An 8,255-nucleotide genomic window follows, 5' to 3' on the forward strand; every position below is an offset into this window, starting at 1 on the left:
GTCACACGCACCTCGCCCTACCTCGCCCTGCTCGGTGATGAGCTCCAATATTTCCCCCAAATCTTTCTTAGGTTAAACAGCGCAAATGCGCGCTCCCCCAGGTGTAAATATAGGGCACCACCTCATAATAGTAACATATGCCTGCCAGTATTAAAACACATTTATGTAAATCTCTGATCTGTCCATTCTCTTTATTAGAGGTTGTTGGTGTGCCTGAGACTATAGGTACTTCAGGAGGACGGATATATAAAGCTACATGAACAGAGCTATAATTTATTATTCATGCCTAATTATTCATGTATTATTCACATACACCAAGCTTTATTAAAGAATTCTGGAAAGCAGTCGTAACTTGCAGAAGCATTTATTTTAATAGTGGTCCTTAGTTTTAATGCTTAATCAACTTTGAGCTTTTTTCTTTTTTTTTACCAGAGGTGAACTCAGTGGGCATGGGTAGGGATGCAGGTTGCAGCTCTTGGGCCAGGTGGGCCCTCTGTTTGGGAAGGACTCACCCCAAGTGCCCCAATACCATAAGGAATGCAGTACGTTCCCATCTGCTGGATCTCATTAGGCTTTTTATTCCTTCAGAAAACTATGCTACTGGCAAAATTGCAGCCAGACACAAGTTTGACAGTTAATTCTCTATAGAAATTAAGATAAACCCTTACCCTGACAACAGTGGTCTCAACCACAATGTCTGTGAACCAGTTGTGATTAACTTGTACAAAATGGAACTTCTCAGTGAAAATACTGGGCAGAAAACATCTCCCTCAGCTGTCATCTGATGCTTTGTGCTATTCCTGAGATAGGTTGAAGATTGTGTTGCTTTAGATCATTAAATACTTCTTAAAGTAGAAACCAGCAAAATCATTTGAAGATGACCAACTAAGTAGCCAAGAGTGAGCCCAATTCTAGGCTTGTGGGTGGACAGTTTTCTACCTGGTTCTGGCACAGGTGTTTGAGCAGTTACTACTATTATGTCTGTGCTTATAGGTGACCCTAGCAGGAGGAATAAAATTACATTTGGAGATTCTCAGAAGAGAGCCTTAAGAGTGTTTGGAGTGCCTCCCTGGTGCTGCCATGCCAGACTGCGGCTCATCAGCTGGCAGAGCTCATCTTTGCACTCCTTAAAGGAACTGGAATCAAAGTCAAACCTAGTTCAATAATAGCAGTGACTGTTTAGAAATGTAAGGTCCAATTCTCCATTCCACTGAAATCAGCTGTTAGCCCTACCGCCACCATCTGTCATTTAATTTTGTCATTCACAGATTCTGCTGGTTTGGGATGCAAGAAACACTTTGAAATAACTGGTCAAGTTTCTTGCACTTAAGCCTCGAGAGCACCATTTTCTAGTCCCTTCTCCATGGAACCATCTGACGCTGCTCTTGGCAACAGGAGTCCATGGCTACCGCAAGAACAGCACCTGGAAGCAAGAAGTTTAATGTTCTATTTGGTGCCTTGTTGGCTTCTGCGCATTTTTGTGCTTGTGGGTCTGTTAAGGTTGTGTAGAGCTGCTTTAAAACCTATTGAAATCAATGGATTATGTCTCTGCCTGAGGCAAAAGGTGGAATTTGGATTTTAGTTTATTGTGCTGTTCATCTTTAGACCAGACAAGAGAGCATTGATTTTACAGAAGGATTTGGCAGATACATTGGTAGGAGTAGACCTTTTTCACTCTGAGGCTTTGCTGGCGCTAAACTTCTGAACAATTTGCCAGGACATTTGGGTTCTGTTACCTGGATAATAAGGCAGGAAAGCTTTAGCACTAGTTGCATTAGAATGTATTTCAGTTAAGTGTTGAGACTGTTTTAATTGTCTGACAACTGCTCATGAAGTTGAGTTGTTCTGAATTCAGAGAATTTAATAACTGTTTGTAAAGTCACTTTGACCTTACCAACATTGTTAGTATAGAAATGAAGTAAATGAATTACTATACATCCAGTAAAAAAAAAAAAAAAAAAAAAAAAAAAAGTATCCTAAAGGTGTTACAGAATATTTGGTCCTATTTATCTTGTACTGAATCAATTCAGCAAACTAGATAGCCTGAGACACGAAAGGGCCTGTTTGAGCTACAGTTCTTAGGGGTGATCCGCTTGTCATCTTTTTGTCTTAAGCCCAGGAACCATGTATATGATATACCTAACCAGTTGCTAGCAGAATTTTGCTTTGCCTTAGTTGTTCTCTGATAATAATGATAATAATAATAATAATAAAAACATGTTAACTTTGTCTCTTGCTTTCTTCTGAAGTAAGCCTGCACCTTTCTGTAATAATTCTCATGTGAATGATCAGCACTGAACTTAAGAAAGCTAGCAAGTGTTATCTCAGTTATATCTAATCTGAAACTAATCTGATGGCAAACAAGCGTAACTGGTCAATATCCACAGATGGTAATCCTATCCTGAGAGCGGTGTGGCATTTAAACTGAGCTGCCATAAGCATTTTTCCTCCCTGATTTCTCTCACACTGGCTGCACAAATTCTACAGCCACACATGGTGATTCTTAGTAATGTATGTGAAGTGAACAAATAATCTTTTTTTTTTTTTTTTTTTTTTTTTTTTGGCAGAAAGATATAAAAATATGCTCAAAATGTTTTTTATTTTAATTACTGCAAGACAGGAATACTTCCTGTCACCACTCCTGGAGTTTTATGTATCTTTTCTTCATTCTATTAATTATTTACCTTTTGTTTTAATAATACAGCTAAGGACACTATATATAGCTGATGCTCTATCAATAAATCATGCTTGTGCGTCTTCATATTTATCCTATAAATTATAAGTATCTACACACTTGCGGGGATCTGCTAAGCTCTTCTGGCAAGGAAATTCCCACCAGAGCATCTATAAGAGTCATTGGAGGTGAACTCAAATAATTCGTCACTTAAGGAGAGCTATTTTATGATATTTTAAAAGCTCATCAGTCTTGTCACAGGCCCTGATGTTCTCCCTCACCCCCTTCTTCTTGCTTGCCACAAGCGAGTAGCTTCATGTGACTTTCTGGTGGATGTTTTTGATCTTCCAAAGCAGAGAAGCATAAGAGCCTACAACCAAATGCTTTCTCACTAGACTGTAAAATCCAGAGGATCAGAACAACAAAGACAATATGGCAGTGGCCTTAGTGGGATTAGAAGGTAAATCTGTAAATGCAACAATATTATCTGTGTTGCAGAGATGGAAAATATTTGGATGAGTCGCCTAAGAAGGAAATGGCCACGGAGACAGATAATCCTAGAGTTTTGTTTCCAGAAGACAAAAACCGAAGTCAAGAACAGAGTAGGTAAAGAGCAGGGTGGTGAGAAGTACACAGGTTTGTGTGAATAGAGAACTGGTGATAATATGGGATAGGTCCAAGATACAAGTCCTTACGTGTGTTCTTTGTAAAAAGGAGTTGAGACTGGTAGAACAAAGTGTTCCGTGTCACGTTGTCACCTGAGCTATAGGTTCAAATCTGCAAGGATTGGGCCTTGAACTTGAAAGGAACGGTAATGTATCATGCCTCAAAGGAGTAGTTGCACTGCACATTGACACCAATCTCTGCAGGAATCCAGTTGGAAGAGAAAAAGCCTGAACCAGAAGGCAGGGAAGTACACACAGCGGTGTCACACAAAGCACAGCAGGAGTCCCTGTGGTATTAAAAAAATACACGTGTTCTTGAAGAAATGTGCATGCGCAAGAGCAGAACCAGATTGTGAGTAATCAATGGCAGCTTTCTCGCTGGTGGGAGAACAGGATAGGCAAACAGAGATGGAGCATACATCCGAATGTCCTGAGAGATCCATCTGAAGAGCTTTGGATGGCTTTTTCTGCAGCTCTCTGGCCAACTTTTGGGGTGAGACCCTGGGATTCTGTGAGAAAAACACTTCAGGCTGCTGTGGATTCCTAGGACTAGGTAAAGCAGGAATATTTTAAATCAGACCTCTACTCACTCACCAATAAAAAGCACAGATCCATAATCAATGTAAATTGATTTAACCATGTAATGAGGAGGAGAGGTTGCATGTTTTAAAAGCCCAAAACAACAGAGTATTTACTCATCTCTAGCAGTGCATCTGCCGAGCATTATGTTGGTTCTTGACAGTTAGCATGGGATTTCCTCTTGGTTGTTTGTTTTATCAATTGTTTCTATAGAAATGCCGTTTTTATCAGACTAGATGAAAATATCCTGAAATAAAACACATCTTCAGCAAATAAAGATATTTCTTGCTCAGTCTGTATAATGTATGCCTATCACACTGGGACTTCCTCACCGCATTACAACATCAAAATAAAATCCTTCTAAAAGTGAACTGACATACAGCTGAGACTCCAGAGGGCAGGCTGCTGTGGAAATTAGAAGGGGCAGTCAAGCAAATGTGTTTCTCAAGTCAGGTCTTTCAAACGCTGCATCTGAAGAGTATTGCAGGTGAAAATCACTGTTTGCACAGATGGTGAATGCATCATCAATGACATTCACTGGTTCACAGAAGGCTTAAATGAAAATAGTCTCTGAGCTGACCCTGCCTGGCAATGCTCTCTGCCCCTAATATCACCAAGGGAAGCAGCATTTCTGAACTTCAGCTTCCCTGGGCTGAGGACAGTGTCTCTCATGGCTACTGCTGCTGGATCTGTCTGCCAAAATTTGAGCAATGTAGTGGATGCAATCAAGTCTACTGTCATAGATTTTAAAGGAAGCCTGTCAAAGTGCCTAAGCCTCATATTTCACACAATTTAAGACAGTTTAAAGCACTGGCTGTGCTCAGATGATTATCCTCTGTGGCAAATCTCCTGGAGAACTGGCTGTTTTGTTGGCAGTTTAGGATTTGTTCCTTTCTTCAGATTATTTCCTGATGTATCATGGGGAAAACCTTATCCTTCTGCATCCCAGCAGGATGAGAGTGATGCATGCATGCTTCATCCAGATCCCACCTGTACCAGCAGAATGTGCATCAAAAGGAGTGCCCAGGGAGGCTCACTTTCCCCAAAATCCAGCCCTGGCACCTTGGGAACAGGAAACGTGGCCTTTGCTATGCTCTCAGTTTGGGGAGCTCAATATTCAGTGCAGATGCATGCTCAGCAGCTAGTTCATACTGCCTGTACACCCAAGCCTGAAGTACGTAATTGTCAATAGCTATGCTAATGCTGCTAGATCTGCCAAGAGTTTTTAACAGTGATGATCGTGTTGTCCTGATGATTTAAGTGATCTGGCAGAACTAACTGCAGTCACACGGTTGGGGTTTTGCCTTCGTCTTTGAAAATGTAAAGGGCTGCAGTGGCTGGCTCTGCCTTGTCTGTGTGAGGACTCACCCATGGAGCCTTATTAGGCCCGAGCTGGTTTCCCAGCTCCCCAGGGGTGACATGAAATGCTGTGGGTTCCCAGAGGAGCATGCTGGTGGTGTGCATTTCTGCTTCTTGGGAGGAAAACACACAGCATTCACCAGCTGTCCAGGTAGGGAGAGACAGGCAGTGTGGTGATAACTATCTGAAAGGACCACCCAGCACAGTCGAAGTGGTGTCTGGAAGAGGGGTGCGGCCTCACCTCGAGTACTGTGTGCAGTTCTGGGCACCACAGTATAAAAAGGACATGAAACTGTTGGAGAGTGTCCAGAGGAGGGCTACGAAGATGGTGAAAGGCCTAGAGGGGAAGACGTACGAGGAACGGCTGAGGGCACTGGGCCTGTTCAGCCTGGAGAAGAGGAGGCTGAGGGGAGACCTCACCGCAGTCTACAACTTCCTCGTAAGGGGGTGTCGAGAGGCAGGAGACCTTTTCTCCATTAACACCAGAGACAGGACCCGCGGGAACGGGGTTAAGCTGAGGCAGGGGAAGTTTAGGCTTGACATCAGGAGGGGGTTCTTCACAGAGAGAGTGGTTGCACACTGGAACAGGCTCCCCAGGGAAGTGGTCACTGCACTGAGCCTGTCTGAATTTAAGAAGAGATTGGACTGTGCGCTTAGTCACATGGTCTGAACTTTTGGGTAGACCTGTGTGGTGTCAAGAGTTGGACTTGATGATCCTTAAGGGTCCCTTCCAACTCAGGATATTCTATGATTCTATGATTCTATGGTATCACATGGGATATTTAACACTTACATGTGGTACTGGTACTAAATCACTTCTGAACTTTTTTCAACCATGCCTAGCACCAGGACAAGACTGTTCCCTCACTGGTGGTACTTGGTGAGGGAACCAAAATCATCAGAAGTAGGCTCCAACTGCCTGCACTTCTCTACCAGGTTGATGTGGAAGCATTTTTCTAGAGTGCTCTCTTATGCTCTTTGTTTGCCTGACAACAAGTTCTCTTCAGTGTTTTGTGTTTGTTTATTATTATTTATTGTTATTATTTTCAAGGGCATTTATAGCTATTGCGATCTCTTGTGACAATTGCCTACATGAGGAGAGAAGTCGTCGATGGCTCCCAGAGGAAGGCCCACAGGCAGAGAGCCCCCCTCCTGCTTGTGGCAAGCGGTGCCGCTAGCAACGCCAACACTTTGAAGCCCTTTTCTTCAGTGACACAGTTACAGGAGAAACAGCAGAGATCTCATGGTTGCACAATGTCACCGTGTTGGAGCACTGACTGCTCAGATGCATGTGAGCACCTTTTCATGTTGGTCTGTCACTGGGGTCCACGCATTTATTTAAAAGTCTGTTTGGCACTAGACAACAGCCCTGGGGGCTGGCAGGCTGCCTTCTGGAGACATACAGCAGCAGCGACTGCCCAGCTTTTTTCCCATGGGAAAATGCTGGGAACCCGCCAAATTATCGACTTGGCTCTGGGATGTCACTGCCCAGATGGCCGTTCTGCATCAGAAGGCGTGAGACACGGAGGTCAGTGCGTACATCTGGGCTTCTGGGTTTAACTTTGGAAAGAAGTTGGTCAAGCCATGTGATAGTTGGGTGTTTCCTGCTGAGGACCAGAGGAACCTATCTGCTCTTTCTCTGACCGTGCACCCCCTGTTTTGGTGCTTGGAGCCACCGGTGAATTTCCCGGCCTAGAGTTGCTCTGAGGCAGCTGTAGGTCCTTCGCGCTGCCTGCGGCCTGTCGTGTCCTGCCTAGGGCTGGGGGGAAAGTGTGTGACAGCTCTTGGTGACAGTGATTGGGACACAACTAGGGAAGGTTTGTCAGGACTCAAAGACTGAAAAAGCTAGGAAAGAACTTGTGGGTGATGCTGATTGTCCAGGTGTTGGAAACAGCACATCAGAAGGAGCAAGATAAGGGAAAGAGAACTAGACAACTGGTGCCAAATTTGAAAGGCGCAAGCTAGAGGAATAGATGAGAAGGGAGAACATTTCATTCTGAGGGGAAAAAGCAAATGTCAGTGCAAATTCTGTCGTTTCTGCACAAGTCAGCAATGGTATTATTAAGCCTAGAGCTTGAGAGTGGGCATCACTGCAAGCAGGAAAGAGATTGTGAGAGGCAGGGCAGGGACATCTGAGGGAATGGGAGGGAGGCAGTGCAGGAGAAAAGAGCCTGGGATGTAGAGAAGTTAACTGAGAAGTTAAGAGAAGATGGTGAGCAGTGCCAGGAGGTGACCAGGGCAGGAGGTGACAATGAATAAAAGGAGTTCTTTGCTCCTCTAGAGAGGGCCCTTGTCTTAGGCCTCACATCTCTATGGGTGACAGCCATGCTGTCCAGCTATGTCGTGTCCCCACAACCCACTAGATTTTGTCAATTAGCTATTAAAGCCCAGGCTCCTCTGGACAACAGCAGTTGACAACAGGGGTAGCTACATACCGGGCATGGTACCAGTGCCACCCAGCTCATTTCATGCTGGTAATTGGAAGGGCACCACATGACATCAGGCTGCTGGTTCATCCCACTGTGCTTCCTGGAACTGTGACCGTCACCCTGACAGCCATGGATATTATTTGAGTCAGAATGAGGCATCCTTTGTCAACATCACTATATTAGAGAATGCAAAGATTACAACCCAATAGACAGTATTGCCTTTGTCCTCTTTTTCTCCAAGAAGGCAGCAAACTACAAGCACCAGAGGATGTAATCCAAGTGCTAATAAATTATTGATGTCTCCCTTCAGCTTTTTACTTACTAAAAGGATATCAAAGCTCATTTTGTGAATGGTCCAGACAGATTCTCTTTTTCTATATCTACAATTTAATTCACAAATATTGCACTGAGCTTTAATATTGACGCAATGTGGTGTTCTCCCTTTACAGACTTTGCAAAGGCTAATAGACGTGGTTTGGATTATACAGACTCATAAACAGATACAGTGAAGGAAATGCCACTCGTGACTCCAATAGAAGTTTGAATTTG

This window comes from Anas platyrhynchos, chromosome 5 (assembly GCF_047663525.1).
Source record: "Anas platyrhynchos isolate ZD024472 breed Pekin duck chromosome 5, IASCAAS_PekinDuck_T2T, whole genome shotgun sequence".
In the NCBI taxonomy this organism is placed as follows: Eukaryota; Metazoa; Chordata; class Aves; order Anseriformes; family Anatidae; genus Anas; species Anas platyrhynchos.